Genomic DNA, 22,300 nt, shown 5'->3' with positions numbered 1-22,300 from the left:
AGGCAGCGTCGGAGACAGAGAGCGATAGAGAGACACTTGGCGGGGCTGCCAAAAGACGGCCTGCCCGAAACCGGCTGCTGCCTGGCCGCCTGGCCGCCTGGCTGCTGGCGACACTCGAACGGGTGCCCGTTACCACCGTTAACGTCTCCGACTGTCTGCCGTCTGGGCCCTCGTTCGATGATATCTAATTTATAATTGATATATTTCCCCCTTGCTCGCATATGTATCTTGCAAATCAGCCACTGACATCATCCATGGAAAAAGAGAGACAATCGATGCGCTTTGTACCCTGTAATACCCGCTGCAAGAGAAGGCAGGGCAATGCAAGGCCATAATGGAATAGCAAAACTCGTGTGCAAAATAGCCAACAGAATTATCTAGAATCGGCATTTCCCTCTCACTCTTTCTCTGCCCCTCTCTGGCTGTGGTGAGTCTACGTGCCCCATCGAAGGCACTTCACACGCCAATTTACAGCCCAAAACGCTCACGCTTCTTCATCTTTCCATCTGGGATGCCTCCTCGATTCGCTTTCCCGTCTCCCAAGAGTCCAAGAGTTTATGGATGGATCATAAATTGTGTATTCAAATTGTAAATTGATTTCCAAACAAACTGAAACCGAAATGCGTGTGAAAAATGTTCATATTGGGAAAATCAGGCGTGAGAAAACGCAATTAGTTTTCAATTACGAACGGAGTAGGCGGATAAATGGATGGAAAATGTTGACTGCGGCGATCGCAGCAGGTGCTGGAATCATTTCACAGTTGCAAAATCCACTCGGAAAGCGAAAACATATCTGAAAATCGAATGGGACTGGGGATCTGCAAAATGCACTTCTCTCTCCCCACACCCCCAAGCCAATTTGGGGCACACACGATCAACAATCACAGAACGGATCAATGTGTATGCCACACTGTTGCTGTTGCTGTTGCTGTTGCCGTTGACTGCCACCGACACCGACACTGCCACAGACTGCTGACTGCTGACTGCTGTTGTTGGCACAGGCCATGGACACGCAGCAGAAGACCTGAAACTCGCGTCTGAGAAATGCGCACGCAGACGCGTGCCGAATTCATAAAAAAGGCATTCATTCGATTCGATTCGATTTACATTCGCTGGCACTTAGGCCCCCAAAGTCCCCAAGCCCACAGAAAAGCCACAATGCCCACAGAACCCCAAGCCGGGCACGAAATTTGAGCCCCCCATAAAAATGAAAATCAGCCAAAAGACAAAAAAGCTGAAAAATTGGGCGAATCAGATGGAGGGAAGAGTGACAGAGAGAGGGGGGGTAGAGAGTCACAGAACAAGAATCGGCTTGATAGTTACCATGTGGTACCCTGCAATGTTTTTCGTAAGAGTTGTTTGATTGATTTGGGATGGAAGTGGGAGTTGTATTCCCTTTAAAATAAGTATTTATATTTTCAGGAATAGCAAAACATTCTTCAGAAAATATGTGCAGCTTTTGTAGCCAGAGTTTATTAATTCTCTTTGGGGATTTGGAATTTGGAATTCCGATTCATGTGTAATCTGCCACCCGAACCAGTGGGTGCACTCATGAGTCATGCGTGCCCATAAGCCCTCCCACTCCTACACTCCTACTGTGCTGCTCTTCTCCTTTTGATGCCCCTGTGATTTGCATAATCAGTGCTTAGGCGGGAGGGCCTACTCGTGACTAAGTCTGATATATGAATGCGATTATGAATAGCGCAATGGATGGAAGGGCTTCGATTGACATTCAGCCTTCCTCTGGCTTCTGTTTTCAGTGTCTTAAGCCTCTCACGTGTTGCATGCACCCATTTGCCCCGGCAAGCCATGAGGTAGGGTAATGTTTGGATAATTTTGTTGCTTTTAATTTCTTTTCTGACCACTTCGTGAAGTTCATGCCCCATCTGCGCCACCCACATGCCCCACACCCACACCATGAGGTGGGGGAATCTTCTGGCCATTTTTCTCTCTGTTTTGGCAGTGTTGATGTTATGATTGTTATTGTTGCTGTTATTGCCATTCTGTTCGCACGAACACGAGCCCGAAGCGCTGAAGAAAAATAAACCCCAGCCCCCACGAAACAATGGAAAAGTTAAAGAAAACAAATTCGCAATTTGTTATTGCTGTTCTTCTTCCTTCCCTGCCGTTCATTCACAAGTTATTGGATTGATTGAATGTAAGATGAAAGCAAGGAAGGGGTGCCGAGGGGGAGAGCGATTGAAGGCGCAGGAGCTGGAGCACAGGATGGATATGGATTGATCCTCTGGCTGATCTTTTGGCCGAGGAATGTTTCTTTTTGCGCATTTAACTCACTTTTTTATTGGGGTACTTTTTGTTCTTTTAAAATGTATATTTTATGACACTTGCAGAAAAAAAACAAAACAAAACACAGACACACTGAGAAGTTCTTGATTTACGCGAGTTTTCTTTTGGATTTTGGTTTTGTGTGGCAGTCGCATGTGGCAGCGACTTGAATGCCTGAAGATCTGAATACAGACTGAGCGGAAAATACACGAAAATATTCGTATCAACTAATAGACAGAGAGACGGGGCAGGGAGATCGCATCCAAAACATTGCCCGAGAGCACAGCACAGGCAGACACACACGAAGATACAGATACGAGATACGAGATGCGAGAGATACGGGAGAGAGCGGCGCATGGAGAAGATACTCGCACATACAGACACACAAACACACACTTCCATACACACAACTTACGCAATGCCCAGAACTGTGGCAGACAGACACCAGCAGAATTGGCGGTAGATCTTTTGCCACACTTGCTGTCATTGTTGCGCGCTGATCCTGCCACACACAAGAGCACGAGAGAGTGAGGAGAGAGCGACAACGAGGTGAGAGGCAGGGCGATCAGGTAGCAGAGCCGTAGAGCCTACATGTCTACCTGCCGCAGCCTTGAGCCACAACCGCAGCAGCAGCAGCAGCACCACCACCACCACTGGCAGCAAGGTATCTGTCAGATACGCTTGTTACAGTTACACACAGAGAGAATGAGGGACGTCCTTGCGTCCAGTAGGATCCGCAAGGTGAACGCCAAAAGTGAGAAAAGTATCCGAGCATCTGCATCTCTGTTCGTACTGATAGCGGACCAGAGAGAGAGAGAGAGAGAGAGAGAGAGTGAGAGCTGGCAAAGATACACAAACTTGGCCATGAAATGCATTCGCTCTCCCACTCTTCATCTCCCTCTCTCTCGCTCGCTCAGAGGGCCAAGGCGAAGCCTCTGATAACGGACGTCAATGGTGTGATGCAACGGATCCACGGACACACCGACAGCAGCTCTGAAGGTGTGGGAAAACGCTGATAAGATGATTCTGGAATGCACTGCCAGCAGCTCCCATAGATACACCATGATGAAGTACATTAAATATCCGATCAAATGAGCGAATAATTCAATTCCAAAACAAAGCAAAAAACAACTTAAATTGCAAATGCGAATCGACCCATTAATCAATCCAACCATCCATTAATCCATCCATGCATTTTGATAAACATTCGATAAGCAATTTTCTGAATAAAAACCGCCAAAAAGCAAACCAAAAGTCAGACACAACAAAACAGCAGACCAATCACCAATTACGGGGCTAAAAATTAATTAAAAAACACTAAAAACTCATTTATAATCGACAAAAAGCTGAGAAATTAATTTTCAAAAATGCAATTCCTGAGATTAAATTTGAGAACAAAAAACAATAACAAATGGACTGTCATTCGATTAGGAATTGCAGAGTGCATGGAATGTTTATTTTCGGGATTCCAGCCTGCTATCGAATACTTTTAAGCTTGATTTCGATCGATAAGATCATGTTAGTGCTATTAAAATCTTAAAACACACTTCAAATATTAGTAAATAATCGATCTAGCGTCAATAAAAGAAGCAAAAGATGTTCAGCAACAAACGAAAAGTCGAAAAGAAATCACAAAGCAAACATCGTCATGGGTGGGGCGAAATTTGAGCCGCCAAGAAAGAGAGACCCAAACAGAACCTAGGTCAACACCTGCACCCACTCCCAACACTCTCTGTCGATTCCTCACTCTTCACTCTGTGGTCGGTGAAGTGGAAGGGGTATGGCGATGGCGAGTAATCACTCCGATTCCAATTTCGATTCCCCCTCGGGGAAGCTTTCGCTTCGGCTTCGGCTACGACTTCGACGTCGAGTGTTGTTTGCAATTCAATTAACGCTGTCAATGTCGACACATCATCGAACGGGGGGGAGGCGGAGACCTAGAGGTTGGGGATACGAGGTAAAATATAAAGATACAATTACAAGATCAGCGGCGAACGGCGAACGGCGACCAAGAAACCCAGCGACCGTGTTTGATTTGGACAAAGTATCTCTATCTTTACAATACGTACGAGATATGTTTTGTGTATCTGTATCTCTGCATTCATGATCGGATCGCACTTTGTGTGGCTCTCTCTCTGGCAGCTCTGGCTCTGACCGACTCTCTGTTGACGCTGGCCGCCGTCTGCGGTTTATCAAACTCCGACTCCGACTGCGGCCATTGTCTGGCCAAATTCTATGGATAGACAAATAGATAGTCAGACAACAGACAACACAGACACACAGAATGCACTGCACAAACAGCCGCCAACAGACAAGAGAAAACAGACCAGACACCAAAGACCAGAGACCAGAGACCAGAGACAAGCAGCAGCAAACAGAAGCAGCAACAAGTGGATGTGAAACAAACTTTACACAAATGCACCCGCACACTGAGAGAAAACAGGAAGCTATCTAAAGAAACAAGCTACAGAGCAAAGAGGGATAGATCAAATGATCGCAGGATGTTCCGGCATTCGTTCGATAAGGAAAAAACAATTTGAAACCCTCCCTCGGTGGGTTCTAAGATATTTTTCATTCATTTAAGTTTTGGTATCCATCTGAATGCCATTTTCTTCCCTTAACTCCCAGTGTAGCCACAAGTACGCGCATAATTCATCTTTCAGTGGGAGAACGGAGCGATATGCATCGTTTTGGATCGAAGCAACTTCTAATTGCAGGGGCCAGCGGCGGCTGCTGAGTCAGCAGAGGCCCCATTCGGAACGGTATGGTACGGAACGTAGTGGCATTTCCAACCGATAAGCATCGATAGGGTCCGCTGGCGACAACGACCAAAAAAGAAGGTTGTCGTCGCACTTGAACCCCGACGGGGGCGCCTGTCATTGACATTGCATGTTGCAACTGGAACGTGAGGCAGACAATGGGCTTCCTTGTTTGTTTTCCGACCTCCCCCAAGCCCCCAACCCCAACCAAGAGTTGAACTCTCAATGAAACATGGTGTCCGAGTGCCTCTCTTGCTGTCCCCACCCAATGGCTTGACGAATGGCCATAGAGCGACCATAAAATGTCAGGCCAATTAGTAGATTTAATAATCATAAAAAGCTCTGAAGCCAACACACACACAACACACAACACACACACAAATCACACATCGGACATCGACTGGAAATATTACGATTAGTTGTACAGTTTTTGGCAACACATGCACGGACATGCACTGCCGCCCTTCCGTACCCCCAGCCCAACCACATTTAGACATAACTGGAACCAAGTGTGGGGGTGGAGCAGTGGACTTTGGGGATTACAGCTGGGGGGTTCAGGGTAAGTGCCAGTGGCGCTCTCTCACGGGGCACAGCCTGGGATATTACTTATCATCAGAAAAGAAGTCACTAATCAACATTTGGCAGAAGCTCATTCAGTATCTGAATAATACAAATTCTCAGAAATATTTATCGGGGCAAAGCGATTGCCTATTCCATGCTAATCTAATGCTGACCCTTCTGCTAACTACGCTCCGAAACTGTGCACTCGCTTTAGATGCGAGTATTCATAAACCATTTGCACATCTCCTCCCATCCCCTGCTGTGCCGCATTTGAACATTAGGCAACCCCTTGGCCGGTAAATGGGCCGACCGTTTGTTGTAGTGGTAGAGAGGGGGGCAGGGCAGGGCAGGGCAGTGCAGTGCAGGGCAGGGGCCATAAAAGGGGACAAAATTAGCTAATTGAAATAGCCTTCAATTGGTATTATGAAATATGCATACGATTTGGGCCAACAACGAATGGAATGGCCAATAAGTGCGGATGTGAATGGGAGGCGGGGCCTGGGGTCGGCCCCACCACACACTCGTCGTATATGCTAATCGATTGGGGGGAGGGAGGTGGGGAGCGTGCCAGAAATCCCATTGCAAATTGAATGGAATACAATTTCATGTTTTATGATACTGTTGCCACATGCAACAGCAACAGCAGCGGCAGCGGCAGCAACAACACAACATCATGTGTCGCTTGTCGCTTGTCGCTTGTCTGCGAATGTTGCTGCCATTTGCATTTTTATTTTATCAATTGTGCGCGCATTTTATTTCCATTTTATTTATTTATTAATTTTTTGTATTTATTCGGTGAGCTTTTTGTGGGCGAAACTATGAGGATTTTCAACACTCGAAAGAAAGAGAGAGAGAAAACAATTGTTTATTATTTATTAAAGTATTTGTTGCTGCCGCTCTGCCGCTGCCTCTGCCACTTCCACACATTCATTCGGTGTTTCGTATTTCGGTGTGTTTTGGCGCTGAATTCAAGGCCAGAAGAGACCTCTTTATTTGTTCCACATTCGAAAACGGGCACGGGCACGGGTACCAGTACGGGTACGAGTACGAGTACGAGTATGGGGGGCACTCGTTCGAATACTATTCATTCGTACAACATTTCATTGTTTAATTTGTTTGGCTTTTTCCCTGCTTTGGCGTTTTCGGGCGTCAAACGCAAACGGAATTGGAAAACAGATTTTGAAATGCTCGTTGGATATTTTTCGTACTGCGAATTGGTGTCTGTAAGTGTGAAAGTTCGTGGGACACCCCATGGGGGGATTCTCAACTGAATGCAAATGAATCCAAATGAATATGAATATGAATGCATGCACCCGAAGATCGCATCGCATCATCCATCTTTTATTGTGTGATAATTTCAAGTGCTTATGGACTCGAACGGGTTCGCAGCGCGTACATGGATCGTTTCTCAATACAAATTCTTCGAAATTGATTGGATTTCAAAGTAAAGTGCAACGGGAGAAATCACGAAACAGGTTCGGATACGAATCAATCTGAATGATGAAGAAGGAGATGCTACAAAAGCTTAACAACAATTTCAAAGGGCATGGCATAAGATTATAATTTTAAATCGAGATTCTACCCCTTGGATCTTCAATTATAAATTCTCTATACGAAAAGGGTTTCCAAGTGAATGATTGAGTCAACCTCTCAATGAATTTGTGGTGAAATGGGTGAGGAAGGAAGGCAATAAGCGGCTACAAATGTCAAACATTATCATCCTCGCCAATTGTGGATCTGGGGATCTACCTTTTCATGTTGTAGTCGGTTTTCCCAAACAATTTCCACCAATTGGTGTCTGGTTTGAATCGGTTTTGTGTCTCTTCTGCTGCGGCTGCTGCTCTGCTGCCCTGTTGCTGTTTGCTGCAGCTTTTGCGGCTTATGCAATGCATTTTCAAATGAATTGTTCGGCAAATCAATTTGCATATTGCGCGGCGCATTTGCGGTAACTGCAACAGAAACAGCAGGCGGAACCGGCCTCTTGGGACGGAGAGGAGGCTGTGCATGTTTGTGTGTGTGTGTGTGTGTCTGTGGCACCGCCCCACCACTGCAACAGCAACAATTTACAAAAATATTTTTGTGTTTCACACTCAATTAATGCCAATTGACTGCGAAAATTGCCAACACCTTTGACACGTTTTCCCATTTGAACGCGGCAGACAGAGAGAGAGGCAGGCAGGCAGATGGAAGTGGCAATGTGAAAGCAATCTCTCTCGCTCCCACAGAGTGTTTTAGTGTTTCTGTTTCTGTATCTGTATCTGTGTCTGTGTCTGTTTTTGTGTCTGTGACACACAATGCCCAAGCCAATTTGCTAGATATTCAATTGAACAGGACAGCAGAAGAGCAAGAGCAGAAGTCGCCTCGCGGTTTTACGTTTTCGTTTCGTAGTTCCAATAAATAAATAAATTGTCACATGCAAAATTCATGAGACAAAATACATTCCACTCCGCAACAGCCTCAAATTATTGACATTTTGAACGCAATTGAACTTTTCGCATAAATTTCCACTGAAACCCATCCACCCAGGGGGGGTGGTGGGGAGGGATATGCGTGTGGAATGTGGAAGGTTATTTCACATTGAAATCGAATCGAATCGAATCGAGAATTGAATTGAATGAAATGTAATAGCTTAATTGATAAATAATTGTTATTGCTATTGCATTAAGTGGACAAGAAGGCAGACCAAATGATGGTATTAATCAAAGTGATTCCCTCCCCACCGCCCTTCTCCATCATCCTCAACAGCTCGGGAATGGGAATTGGCAGGATATCGCAATGCATGAATGGGTGTATATGCTGCACAGATTCACAGACATGTGACTCCTGCAATTATAAAGCAATCAAGAAAAGGCTAACCTTTTGTGCGTGAGTCTCTCTGGAGGAGAGGATTGTAGAGGATTTTGGTTGCCTTTTTGCAGGAGGAATCATTGTGGAGCTAGGCATTGCCCAACTGATGGAGCTCTTTAAGCACAGAGAAGATAATTTTATTAAATTATATAATATATCCATCCATCCATGCAGCTGTGTGTCTGTCATCTCTGTGCATATACAGGAAGGGAATGGCACAATATATCTAGATCTCTGGACATTTCTCTGCAGCAACTGGGCTCTCTACGGTATCATAGCATATGCTCAATTATCTTTTATCTTTCAATAAAGGAATGTCACTGAGTGCAGTTCAATTCTGTGTATGCAGGGGTTTTATCTCAGACTCTGAAAGTATCTTAAAACTCTTTCCAAAATGAAATTTAACCAAAATAATGTTCCCCCAAAGGCAATTATTCCGACCTACCACAGCCATTTCTGCGTTCAGCAACATAATTTACAGTGCAATTATTTCTTGGTGCATTGCTCACCTTTGCTGCAATTGAATCTGTGCGAAAACTGACCTATCTACATATTTATATGTTTTCCATGTGGAAAAGCTTTTTCCATTAATTAATTTGCACTCAAATGTAATCTTTATATGAACCAAAACTACTTGTTTTATATCAAGAAATGGAACTTTTTAAATTTTACTCGTTTAAAGATCTTTCGCCGCTTTCTTTTACCCTCCAGAGATCACTGAAGATCCACAAGATATTCGTATGCCGAACATTGATCTTAAACATTGCGACATTCCCATTGCTTTTTCCATTTGTAGTCTTTCTTCTCTCATAGTTTACGGAGGCATTTTCCTGGTGCGTTAATCAGCAACGTTAATCTGTGCATATTCCGTATAGCACACTTAGTATATGGTACTATACTTAGTATATATACTATAATTTATGACCGCATACACATGCGAGCATGAGCAATGATTTCACGCTGCGATTTTGTGGAAAATGTGTGCAAATGTGGAAACACAATGCACCAGCACCCACAATCTACGTTCTCAGGGGCATGAATGGGGTGCATGGGGCAGGGACAGAAGAAAGAGATATATGCACATGCCACATAAAGAGATTCGCAGAGAGAGGGAGACCGATCATCAATGCTCGCTCTTATTTTTAATTACATATTTTATTTTATTTAAATTGTAATTTTTATGGTTTTTTGGGTGCATGGTCATGGGGGAGTTATCTTCCGCCGATTGGAGGCTGTCCGTCAGCTGTGTTATCGCTTCCGGGTTGGCACGCAGATATGAAGAGAGAGAGAGAGAGAGAGAGAGAGAAAGAGAGACAGAGAGAGAGGGAGAGGCTCTGTCACAGTGAGAGGCCAGACAGATAGACTCTTCTTGATGGTTCTGATTGATAGTTCCCATTGAAGCTGCGTTTTTACTGTGGATTCTGGGGGAATTGTCAAGGATCTGCGAGGTGTATTGAAATTGTGGAGTCGCTAAGCGCTCCTTGGGATACAAAATGACTAAAGATGAACATTTTAACGATTGTGCACGACTGCAGATCTGAAGGCAAATGCAAATCTCGCGACTCCCCGGGGGGTTTTTATAGCTCCTTTTCCCCGCTTTTTAGTTGGTTAACCCCGTTAGCAAGTCGCACGCGGGCTTTTTAGCATTCATTCGTGTTTGGTTGTTGTTTTTTTATATTGTTATTTATATTCCCTCTTGAAACTCATTGTGTGTTTGCTGCTTCTGCTGTTGCTGTTGTTTTCGATTTTAATTTAATTAAAATTATGTCAACGCAATTGAAATGTTATTGAACCACGAAAGCACGAAGCAGCAGCAGCAGTCGTCGCCTGCCTTCTGCCACCTGCCCCCACCCTGTCCCCCCCCCCCCCTGCCGTTGCCAAATCGACGAGTTCATTAATTTTGGATTTTGTAACTTTTATTCAATGTGCGGTAACACACACACACACACACACGCTGTACTAGTAGCACTCTCAGTCAGGCAGTTGTATATTTTATGCACATCGAATCGAATCGAACTTTACTGGGAGTTCCCATTATTTATGGGCATTTAGATAAAGAAACGGTCGGCAACCACATCGGCAATCGGCAACAGAAGCAGAATGCCAGCAGCAGCAGCAGCAGCAACTAAGAGTCGCAGGACATGATCGAACAAAGGAATACCCTTCATCCGGAAAGGGAAATGCTTCCATTGAGCATGGCTTGTTTCACTCATGTTAATGGATCTTGTAATGGTAGATCTACCATGGAAGTAGCTCTTTTGGATCTCTCGGAGATTTGGCTTCTCTTTTGGATAAAGTACTTGAGAGGTTCCCCACTCTTTCCCAGCGTCGTCTTTTTATTTACCTCTTAATGATGTCTAATCCGACTGAAACAATACCCATTCCAGATCTACCGTTTTTGTATGCATTTTCAGCAGAAACGGCCAGCAACTGGGCAATAAGCAAGAGCGTAAACAGTTGTTGTGTTAAATCAACTAAAACGGAACATAAAAAGCGAAAGGAAATGCGAAAAAAGGGAAAAGAGGAGGGGGGGGCAGCGAGAGCGTGAAAAAACTTGTCAACGCCCCCGCGAACTTGTTCCCCTTTCTTCTTATTATTATTATTTGTGTTTGGGTTGAATTTATGGCATGCACAATTATCAGCGGAAAAATATGCACAAGTGGGGAGAATTACAGCAGAAGTCAGAGGTCGATTCATGGGATACCCTTTTAGAACCGTATTTAACTAGAGAATATTGGTGGCCAGCAATCAAATAAATATTTAATAAACATTTTGCATTATGTGACACAGATCCGCTTTGCCCAAACGCTTTTTTCGATCTAAATACACCTCAACCCACTCCCGAATGATCCTCAATGAACCAATTTATGGCCATAAGTTGTAGATCTACCAATTTGTTTGTGTATTTATATGGATGTACTCACCCCAAATCAGGCGGCCACATGAAAGCCAAATAATGTGTGAATTCCAGAGAGGAAAAACCTTTCTCTATCTCCAAATATATATCTTCGGGAGCGGTGCACAGGATGCACAGTCCCCGTCCTTCCTGTCCTTTACGTGGGATACGGTGGGGCGATACCGATGGATACTGAAAATTAAAGGGAGAATAACAGAAACCGAAATTAAAGCCACGAAATGTTGAATCAACATTAAATTTGAGTCAAACGAAACTTTTGCGCTGATAAACCGGGCGGAGGAAGAGGTGAGGGAGGGAAGCCAAACGAAATGAGAGAAAAATGGGAGTGGAAATGAATAGAACGAATGAAGCGAATGGGTGAGTGGTTGAGTGGTTGAGTGGGTGAGTGGGGCATGTGCCATATCCCGTATCCAAGAGGAAGTACAACGAAGGGGCCTATCATCGAGCGGACGGGCAAATGGCGCACTTAACCAAATTGCGACCTTGAGAGACCGAAAACATCGAAGAAACATCCAAATTCCAAGAAGAATTTCACATTTTCACAGCGAAAACAAAAAGCTCATGACATCCGGGGGGGTCTGCTGCCACGATAAGGAATAAACGATAAATGTATCGTTGGGCTCTATATTCTCTGGTACTCTGGTACGTCTTAGATTTTCTGTTGTTTCCGTGTCGGAGAAGCAATTGAGGGAATTCTTATTCCAGAATTCGGATCGAAATCTACCTAAATTTCAGACATTTTAGTGGCTAGCTAAAGCAGCATTAGTTATCTTTCCTGTTGGGATAACTGCATGAAACAACCCACCGAAGGAGCACTCAAAGCATCATTTAAGCTTCAAGGTTTGGTTTAGTTTTCGGTTTTCCCGTCTCTCATTTCCCATTTGCTGTATTTCTGTATTTCGAACATTTCAGTGTAACAAATCCAGTTATTTGTTGAATTTGACAGTTTAATTCTACGCCTCGATGAGCGGACGAGAGAACATGAACATGAAACCCCCTTTGAAGCTCCCTCCCACCGTTCGAAGCCCCAATCACAGAGGCACTCTGCCGCCTCTCCCGCTCCCGCTCCCACTCCCCCTCCCGCTCCCGCTATCACGCAATGTCTATTTCAATCCAGCAGATACATCTACAATAGATGGGGAGATGTATCTGATGGGTTGCTTTGGCTGCTGCTGATTTGAGAATCAAACAAGTTTGACATTTCCAACGAGAGCAGAGTTCTGTGTATTCCACAGATATGTACACTGCTCCAAGGGCAGAAGACACACAGATTCAAACACTTACTCCAAGGGCACATGCAGATACAGATACAGATACAGATACAGATACTCTAGAGTTTCAGTACAGAATCGAAAAGGTGTTTATAGGAATACCAATTTGCATCCATCTGCCAGAGTGATTCGTTTCCAGTTCCAGCTCGTTTTATGGGTGTCGAGGGGGAATAGGGCTCTTTCGCTTTAGATGTATCTGTATCTGTATCTGTGGCTTTAACTGTGGCTGTGGCTGTGTTGGCTGAGTGAAAACTTGTCCCGCAATCAACTTGCGAATCAACGAAAGATCATTAAAATACAAATAAAAATGTGAGCCGCCGCCAAAAACAAGTTTAAAATGTCAAAAAAAAAGATGTGAAAAAACCACCACAAAAAAAAAAACAAAACGGCAACAATTGCTGCCGCCGTCTCCGGTGCCGCTGCCGCTGCCGCTGCTGCTGCTGCAATATTGCATGTTGTTCCGTGGCGCCGCAAAGGCAACAAAAATCAAATTAGCGCCCAAAAAGATCTTCCCCCCACCACCACTGACACTGCCCTCGTGCCACTGCCGCCTGCCGCCTGCCTCTGCCTCTGCCTCTTTGACTGTTGCAATCGACATTAATTCATTCATTCATTCCTTCCATTTGTCTCGCTTTGAATACCCTTTCAACGGGAAGAGCGCATATTTGCGCTTCCTTTGACTCTCCAAAGACATTGACTAATAAATTCTCGAAATCGAATCGTTTGAGGATTCTGATTTTTCCTCTCTAACTTTCATATTCTCACACATATTTATTTATACATTTTTGAGATGTTCCTCTCTTTAGGAACATCTTTACGATACCTTACAGTCTGTGCCCAATTTTATATTTTGCAGTTCCTTTGAGCTAACATGAAATGGAGAGTATATTTTGTAGGGTATGTTCTAAATGGTCTTTCGTGAGCGTTCACTTTTCTTTCTCTTCTCCCATTTTTTGTGCTGTACTTTTTTATTGCTGTTCATAATTCGCGCTTATGCAAAAATGTTTAATTTAAACGCAAGATTTCTTACTTGTTTTCTGCTTTTGGCAATAAAACGGAGCCGAGGGGCGGGGGCAGCCAACTGCAGCCAGACAAAAAAGCGCGACAGGGAGACAGCAATACTTGAAAGGCAGAAAGACAGCCAGACATATAAATGATAATCATTATAAGTCCGTTAAAATTTATGAACAATGAAAACTTCAACGACCACAAAAATGCCAAACGGGTGGAACGAGGGGGAACGCCTTCGGCACTGGCTGGGGTAAGCGGGAGAAAGGGAAAGGGGAGGAGAGGGAGAGGGAGAGGATGTGCGACTAAAAATGTATATTAAGACGACAACAATCACAAAATGTACATTAATTTGCTACTAAACAAAGAAACCATCGATGTTCGAGCGTGTGCTAACAGCAAGGGGACATCAGGGCTTGGAGTCGATGCACATGGTTCCAATATCTTTAAGGAATTTCCATGACCAAATGATAAGAATTGATTTTGATTTATTCGGACTGCAATAAAACACTCGAAGTGAGTAAAACGAATCTTTGGAGGCCAACAGCGGAGAGAGAGAGAAAGAAACTGTTGGCTGATTCACGTTTGAACTCTGGCAATTGCAAAGAAGATCCAAGAGATCCGCGAGAGACGGAACCCGCGACCAAGACATGATTAAAGCACAATTAATTGCCTTGCAACGACAATGAGACAAGGAGACAAGTGCCAGCAGAGGCCTCAAAGTCTCATCATCGAATGCAGCATTGCTGTCATCAGCCATCCATCCATGCCACATTCACATCCACATCCACATCATCGCCGGCATCCAAAGACCAGGCCCCAGATGTCAGGGACAGCAGCCCAAAAACCCCAATGGAATATTCACACAGAGAGAACTTTGATCTGTCATAAAAGGGGGGAATTTCAGTGGTGGAGGAGCGGGTGACTGGGCAGCATCGGCTTAAGTCATTCAATCATTATCAACAATACACGACAGACACGACATATAGAAGCCGACCCCCGACTGTAGTCTGTAGCTTTATTTTATGGCAAAATGCAATCTGCTTTTCTTCGCTCTCTACCTCTCTCTCGCGCTCATTACCAAACTGCTGCACAGAGAGAAAAGTGGGTTCCATAGATCGTCAAATCTAGCTAAAGAATTCACATTTTCATCAACGAAATGGACATCAAAAGCTTCGCTTTTCGTACAAAATAAAGAAAGTCTTCTAAAAAATATTTCTTCAAGAAAAATCGTTTATGGAAACCTGAAAATCGGATGCATTTTTCATATGTATCCTCTGTTAAGGTAGTCTAAAGTTTTCCCAGTGTAGATTTGTTTCTGTTTTGCGATTCTGATCGGTTCAATCGGAGGTCAATGTTCGCGCGGCTTTCGGAATGTTTTTCGCACAATTTTTCAACAAATTTTTCTATTCATTTTTGTTTTGCATTTGCATTTGCATTTTGTTTACTCTCGCGCGCTCTCTCTCACTCTCACTCTCTCTCTATGTCTCATGCTGTGGCATACTGTCTCTCTGCTTCACTCTTTGCAGAGTCATTAAACTTGCCATGGATTTTTTCTTATCAATGTTGGTGCCTGCCGCCTGCTGCCTGCCACGGTTCTGGCTGCGGCATGTTGCAGCTGCATCGCATCATTAGTTGGATGATTTTGAATGTGGAGCATCTATTGGATGCTGGATCGCATCTCACGTTCCATGAAGGAACAGCACAGGGGCAGACCCTACACTGGGGCTCTGTTTTTCTGGATTCGTGATCCAACGGCCCGGGCTGGCCCTGCCCTGCCCTGCCCTGCCCCGTCCAGCGGTTGCTGCCAGCCGTGTGTGTGGTGTGTGTCTTGTGCCTTGTGTTTAGTCAGCAGTCATCATCAATTCAATTGCTTGGACCACAAAATCATTGACAGCGCAAAAGCTAACAACTAGCAACACAATGCCCCTGCCGCTGTCTCTGCCTCTGTCTCTGCCTCTGTCCCTGCCTCTGCCCCACTGGTGGTTGGTTGCAGCATCAGCATCTGCAACAGCAGCATCAGCAGCATGTCAGCGCATTCGTGGTCACACGACCCCCCGCCACCGCCTTCGGGGCGCCATCATTGGGGGGTTCATGGGAATCCGCTCCAGAAGATGCCACACACAGCAGTAGCAGTCGCTGTAGCCGAAGCAGAAGCAGCAACAACTGTTGCAGCTGCAGCAAACTTTGGCCCCGCTTTGGACGCTGGCATTGGCGTGGGTGCCATGCAACACACAGACAGGGGGCAATGGGGGCATGGGGGGTGTTGCTGCTGCTGCTTTTGCTGCTTGCATTTCGCTGTCGCAACAAATTTTAATACATTTCTCACATGATTTCAACGAATTGTTTGCTGCTGCTGCTGCCGCTGCTGTTGCAAGTGTTTCGTGTCCCATTGTTTGGCGTCTCATGGGGGCCCTTCGGCGGTTGGATCTGGTTCTGGCTCTGGCTATGGCTCTGCATTCAGTCGGTCATGTAGCATGCCATTATGCCACTATAACATGTGCGTTGCCTGCCTCCCCCGCGACAGAAAATGCAAATAATCATGCATCACATGCGATGAGGCAGGGCCAGAGACCCCCACAATAAACAAACAAAAGTATAATCATGCCATATGCGAGGGCTGAAAAGTTCTACGAATCGAATCTAACCTGCATAGATCTGTGGATTAAGGGGCAGAGAATGCAGGCACAAATTCAATCGAGTTCATGCAGTTCAATTTTAAAAACTTTCCATGAAATTAACCCAAAATATTTCGAACTTTCAATCCACGCATGCATATCTGGCGGTATTCACTTTCTGGTCTAAGATCTGCTTCGAATATCTTCTTTTAGGGAAATTTTGTGTGCGTTAAACCTTCCAAAATGTGTCAAAAATTTATGGCTGATTATTTTCCACTATTTTTGGTGTTTTCCATCCATTTTCGTGCCTGTGTTTTGGTAATTTTTTGCCGGTCGCTTGTAATAAGCTCATCATTGGCTTATGTCGCTATTTGTTTGTTTGTCGTGGCGTGTTGCATTGTTGTTGCTGCTGCTGCTGCTGCTGCTGTGGCAGTCTCGCTGTTATGTTCTGCTCGCCCTCGAGGGCACGCGAATGCTCCCTGTGCACCCAACCGCCCCTCGCCAGCTGGCTGTTGTCGCTGTCATAAAATGAAAAACCCCAAAACGTGCAACATACTGCATAATAAACAACTGCAACAACGGAACAGAAGCAGCAATGGCAACATTGGCTCTGGCAGGCGGCAACCCTGGGCTACATCAGCAACAACAACAACAAATATGGCAACACTGGCAATAACAACGCGCTTAACAACACTGCGGCGACCATACGAGGCATAAACAAGCAACAAATATCAGAGAACAACGGAAAAAACGAGAGCGATAGAAAGGGAAGCAACAGACAGAAAATAGAGAAAGGAAGAGTGGGAAGAGCCGAGAAAGAGAAAGAGGATAAAGAGTGGGTGGGAGTGTACCAGTGGTCCATCCACATATCATATGAAAATATGCCAAAAAGCCACCGAAAAAGCTAGAGAATTGTCAAGCCCCACAAACATGGCACGGGATACCGCAAAACAGCTGTAACCCCCAAAACCCAAAACCCCATTGCACCATTGCCCCATTACCCGAACTGAAACAACAACAATAATAGTTACACCAACAACTACAACAGCAACAACAGCAACAACAGTCAGAGGAAAAGCACACACACCACACGCATTTCTCCCGCGAAACGTTGCCATGTAAATGGTAATGCTCGAGGGACGGAGCGGAGGAGCAGTGGTAGGAGTGGGCGCAGCAGGCCTCTGGCAGGAGGAGGATCTGTGGAGGAGCACAAAGAACGTGTCAGTGGTAAAAGAGAATGGACACGGGCACTGGCACTGGCACTGGCAATGGGACGACTGGTTCGTCTGAGGGCGCAGCGATAGCATTGTCAAAACATGTGCTTTCACACTATGCCACATGCAACACATGCAACATGCAACATGCACCATGCACCATGGCACCCAAACTTGAACAAACATGTGGAAAAGCGATGAAAAGCTTTGCATTTGGAAAAACAAACCCCACAAAATTGTCAAAGTTCTGCCGCGAATCGGATTTTAAATTCAAGAGAAAAGAGGAAAATATACAGGAAAAAGGCCTTTCCTTTTGGTAGTTGATCCAGTGAATCATTATGGGTTTCGTAAAGCTGTGAAATGAATGAATGAATGAGTGAGAAATATGCTGGGAATTCAGTGAGTGAGGAATATGCACAAAGAGTTGAAGCGCAAATGTTGGCAGCGCTTATTCTTTTTGAAAGAATAAATCTTTGTAACGGACATGTGAATGAAGAATTAAACTCTTACATGAAGTTAATGAACCAAAAATAAGTAGAAGAATAAATGTTACGATTCTTGTCGCCTGGACATGGCCCTGGTCCTGGGACTCTGCCACACTGTGTGCTCCCCGCTCTCAGCTGCTGCTGCATTTTGGCTCTCATTTTCCACAAACAGGAAAATTAAGTGCTTGTCACATTTGCGGTTGCGGACAACGTTTAATTTTCTGTCTATTTTTATGCACCCCGTGGCACCTTTCTGACCCACCTCCCCTCTGCGGCATCTCCCTCTCTCTCTCTCTCTCTCTGCTGCTGCTACAACACATGAAAAAAATAATTAAATCATTTATCCAAAAAAGAAAGAGCGAAAGAAGCGACAGAGAAGAGCGAAAAGAGAGAAGGCACAGGGGAAAATAGAAATGAAAACGGAAAAGCGGAATATACATAAAATGTGTAATAAAGTGTAATAAAAAAGAATTGTAAGCGGAAGCAGCAACATCAGCAGCAGCGGCAGCGGCAGCGACACCAGCGGCAGCGACGCATTCAACTGGAACGCGACTGCTGAACGGAAGAAGGTGGCGGCGACTCCCCTTTGCCCCTCATGCACCCGTACCCGACTGCCATCGTTCTCTCTGGGGGAGGCGGAGGCTCCAACCAGAGCTGAAGGCAGGAACAGGAATAATCATCATCGCAAGGAAACCAGAAAAAAAGAAAGACTAATCCTCACTCTCCCACTGCAAGTCGAAGTTTTAGATACACTTGAAGATCCATTGGGATCCGCTATACGATTTCTATATAGCCATTAATTATTCATACTCTCTTACCACGAAAAGGTTCATTCTTTCAAAGAAGTTGCTACCCAAAAGAATGAGGGAGCTAAGTCTATCATAAGTCCCAGCCAAAATGCATTCATTCATTCATTCCTTCATTCATTTTTTATTTATTAATTTACATATTTGAGTATGGAGTCCCCCACTCTATTAAGGGCATGAATCTTCCATAAATAATTTGCAAAAATGCATTCGAAGCGTTCATATCAACTGATGCCAAATGATAATCATTTGAGATGCGAATGGAGAAAAAACGAAATGATAAAATCGTTTCAAAAAACATATGAGTAAAAAAAAAGTATTTTCTCTGATTTCTGGCCACTTTTTTTATTCTGTAGAATCATTCAAGATGCATAGAATGGGAGGTCTATCTTTCCTCTAGGTTATTCTTATGGTTTGTTACCCTTGAAAGGGTGTAACATGAATATCTTTTGAAAGATCTCGGAGCCCATCGATTTGTATATTTTCTATAGCCACTACGATCGCTTTTTAGCGATCCCAAGTACTTCCTCCTAGCTGCAATACTCTCTTTAGGAAAAGGTATACCTGGCCATGGGACGTACTGGAAATTGCGACTGGAGTCGTTATATCCAAGGGGTAATGGGGGGAACTCTGGAGTGGTGGCAAACAAACAAGAACAATAAAAAATCGCATTGTAATAGTGGCAGGTGGGTGGGCTGGGGGAGGAGGGGTAGGCGGTGGGTGAGTACAGTGCACCTGTGTGTAGGGCAGGTAGAATCCAGAGAGGCAAAGGCCCCTCGATGATGCGGCAAGCGGCGGGGAAGCGATTAGACAGCGGCCAAAAACTGTTTACTGCTTCCGCTTGCCCCTCCAAAACAACAGCCGTGTGGCAGTGGCAACAACAGCAATAACCACAAAAGCGTAACATGCGCTCTGCCACAATCAGAGTCACTGTCTGTCTCCCTGTCTTCCCCCCTCACACATACTCTCTCCCCTTCTCCCCCCTTCTCTCTCTTTCTCTCCATTTCCCTCCTGCTACCTGGAGGCACCACCTGTTTCGTCGACACTTTGACGCTTCGCTTGTTTTAGGCGGTCGGTCCCGTGCTACGCGTTTGACTTCGACGATGACTCAGCCGCAGTTCCCCAAACCCTTGGCCCCACACCACACATGTCCCTCATCTTGCTTCATGGTTAAATAACCCAGAGGCGTGGTGGTGGGGGGAGGACGGGAGGCGAGAGGAAGAGCAGACCTGTGAAACGCTACGTTGCACATGAGATTGAAGAGCGAGGGGCGGACAGGGAGGAGCTCGGCTCGGGGAGGAATCAGCCATGTCTAACGGCAACACGAAAAGCCCGCCTTATTAGCCAAAACACACAAAAAAGAAAAAGAAAAACCAACAACCAAAACAAAAAACGTGCTCAACAAGTGAATAAATGAATGAGTTCTTTGAATAATCTCCAGTATCCCGGCTGCATGCGCCTTCAATCGATATTCATTTTAACTCTGGGTTTTTTTTCACTCGAATCTTTCTTTGCCGTTTCTGGGAACAACTCATCTGAGGGCGATCTCCATTTTCGCGGAGAATTAGGCGGAAAATGAAGGAAAATTCCAGTGCAAATACAGAATTTTCGGGGTCCCAGGCACGTACCACCGCATTCATACTTTCCTCAAGGGATATTCATTCGAGAGGGGATATTCATCCCCTTCATTCATTGCTCTGTTGACCATTTGAATGCCGAATGCCCAAATGCCGGACAGCCGGACAGCCGCCGGCAAATAGAATTTCGTGATGTATTCGTTTTATTTTTCGACATTTGTCGGATTTCATTTCACGTGGGTGTGGGTGTGGGTGGGGGTGTGGGTGTGGGCCGCGTGGTGCGTGGTGTGTGGTGCGGGCGCCCCTCCAGCCATTCAATTATCGTGTGCCCCATCACCCATCCATCGCATCCATTTGCGTGCGCCCCTCGTGCCACCGTTTGCAACACTTTCTAATGCCTTTAATGACTTTTGAAGTTCAAATTTTGGTGTGGATTTTGTGGCACTTCGGATGTCAACAATTTTCGAGGGTTGCCGCTTGGTTAAACGTAATTATTTTCTGCTTTTATGCGGGAATGGAATCTGTTTTACTGTTTAGTGGGACTCTGAAATTCTGATATTTCACTCTTCTCCAACGGAAGTAATCGTTTGATCGGAGAGCTACTGGCGGCCGTACTGATAGAGATGTATACTAGATGTGTCTGCGAGTGACATCATCCATAGAACTCATACACCATTGATCAGCATGGAACCCATCATCATAGAACCCATCCGACGATGGTCATGTGATCGTTTTGTTGTTTTCGCAAATGCTCAAAAAATGTCAGGGCTGATAAGCCAACGCGCAAAACGGGGTCGAGTGGGTTCAATCATCATCAACAGAATTCGGCAACTCTTATTTTGATTGGGAATATGATTTGATTTGATTCCCATCTGGATTCTGAATGGAACTATTTCAATGTTCAAGGAAATGTGAAATTAAACTTAACAAAATATTGATCACAGATTATTCGGCTGTTGCGTGGATTCTTTGTAGAAAATTGCGGGGTGACCTTTTGTGGATGTGGATTGTGGCTGCTGAAGGAAATATTGTGTCAGATCTATTAGATCTATGGATGATTCTGGATTTTGGATACTGAGTGTCTTCGTAGTTTGCGAATTCCACGAAGTTTCGATGCAAAAAGCAAGAGATTAAGCAACAAGTTATTTTTATGCATGATTTTTTCTTGATTAATTATTTTAATTTAGATACCCCACAGATGCCTCTTTAAACGATGTGTTACCCTCTGAACTTTGACCTTTTCCAATAGCCACGATCGGCAAAGAATCAGGCTATCAATAGTAAGACTCAAACCCAAGATCCAATTCCCGTAGATCCCAGCAAAAACCTCGCATTTTCCCACACAATTAGGCCATATCCACCCATGCAGCAGCCACAGTCACAGCCGTCAGAAGGTCAGCATCGGGAAAGCAGCGGGAAAACCATCGTTGCGGATAAGCCCACCATCAGCCCTCCAAATGATATGGAATACGAGGCGGCACGGCGACAGCGGCACACGCAAAACCCAGAAAATGACGAAAAAAAAACATTTCATTTAAGACTCGCCCAAAACCCGACTTCGACTTCGGATTCGCATTCGAAACGTAAAGAAATTTCGCCAGCCTTTGGATTCAATTGAATTTGCATTAAAAACATGTTTCATCCAGCAAAAAATAAACCAAGAAAAAGAGAAGAGAATTATAAAACACGCATAATGACAGTGAAATAAAATATAAAACAAGGGAGAAAGATTTGGCATCTTGTGAGTATCGACTCTGGAAATACCCTATGAATTCCATTATATTAGATGGGACATTTTGAGAGATGAACTGTTGGATTATCTGGGGAAAAGAAAAGGGGTAGAGCATTGCAGCGAGGGACTTCCATAAATATGGACAGTGAAAGTTTTCCCCATCCATCCAAAAGTAGGGGATATGCTTCTGTTAGAATATCTTTATAGGGTATTATTGTG

The 22,300-nt window shown here is 44.7% G+C and overlaps 2 protein-coding genes across 7 annotated transcripts in view; one reads left to right on the top strand and one right to left on the bottom strand.

The window, feature by feature from the left end:
- LOC117903265 overlaps nucleotides 1-22,300 on the top strand; it is a 110,970-nt gene that overhangs the window by 76,023 nt on the left and 12,647 nt on the right. The window lies entirely within an intron of this gene.
- LOC117903773 (protein folded gastrulation) overlaps nucleotides 1-22,300 on the bottom strand; it is a 32,730-nt gene that overhangs the window by 8,523 nt on the left and 1,907 nt on the right. For 5 of the 6 annotated variants that reach the window (XM_034816190.1, XM_034816196.1, XM_034816191.1 and 2 more), the window contains exon 3: nucleotides 11,378-11,541. The exons of the other annotated variant lie outside the window; for it this stretch is intronic. The gene's annotated coding sequence lies outside the window, so the exon portion shown is untranslated. The remainder of the gene's footprint in view (nucleotides 1-11,377; nucleotides 11,542-22,300) is intronic. 6 annotated transcript variants of the gene reach the window in all.

This window comes from Drosophila subobscura, chromosome A, assembly GCF_008121235.1.
Source record: "Drosophila subobscura isolate 14011-0131.10 chromosome A, UCBerk_Dsub_1.0, whole genome shotgun sequence".
Classification (NCBI taxonomy): domain Eukaryota; kingdom Metazoa; phylum Arthropoda; class Insecta; order Diptera; family Drosophilidae; genus Drosophila; species Drosophila subobscura.
The sequence above is the reverse complement of the archived record's forward strand: the minus strand, read 5'-3'. Positions and strand labels throughout refer to the sequence as shown.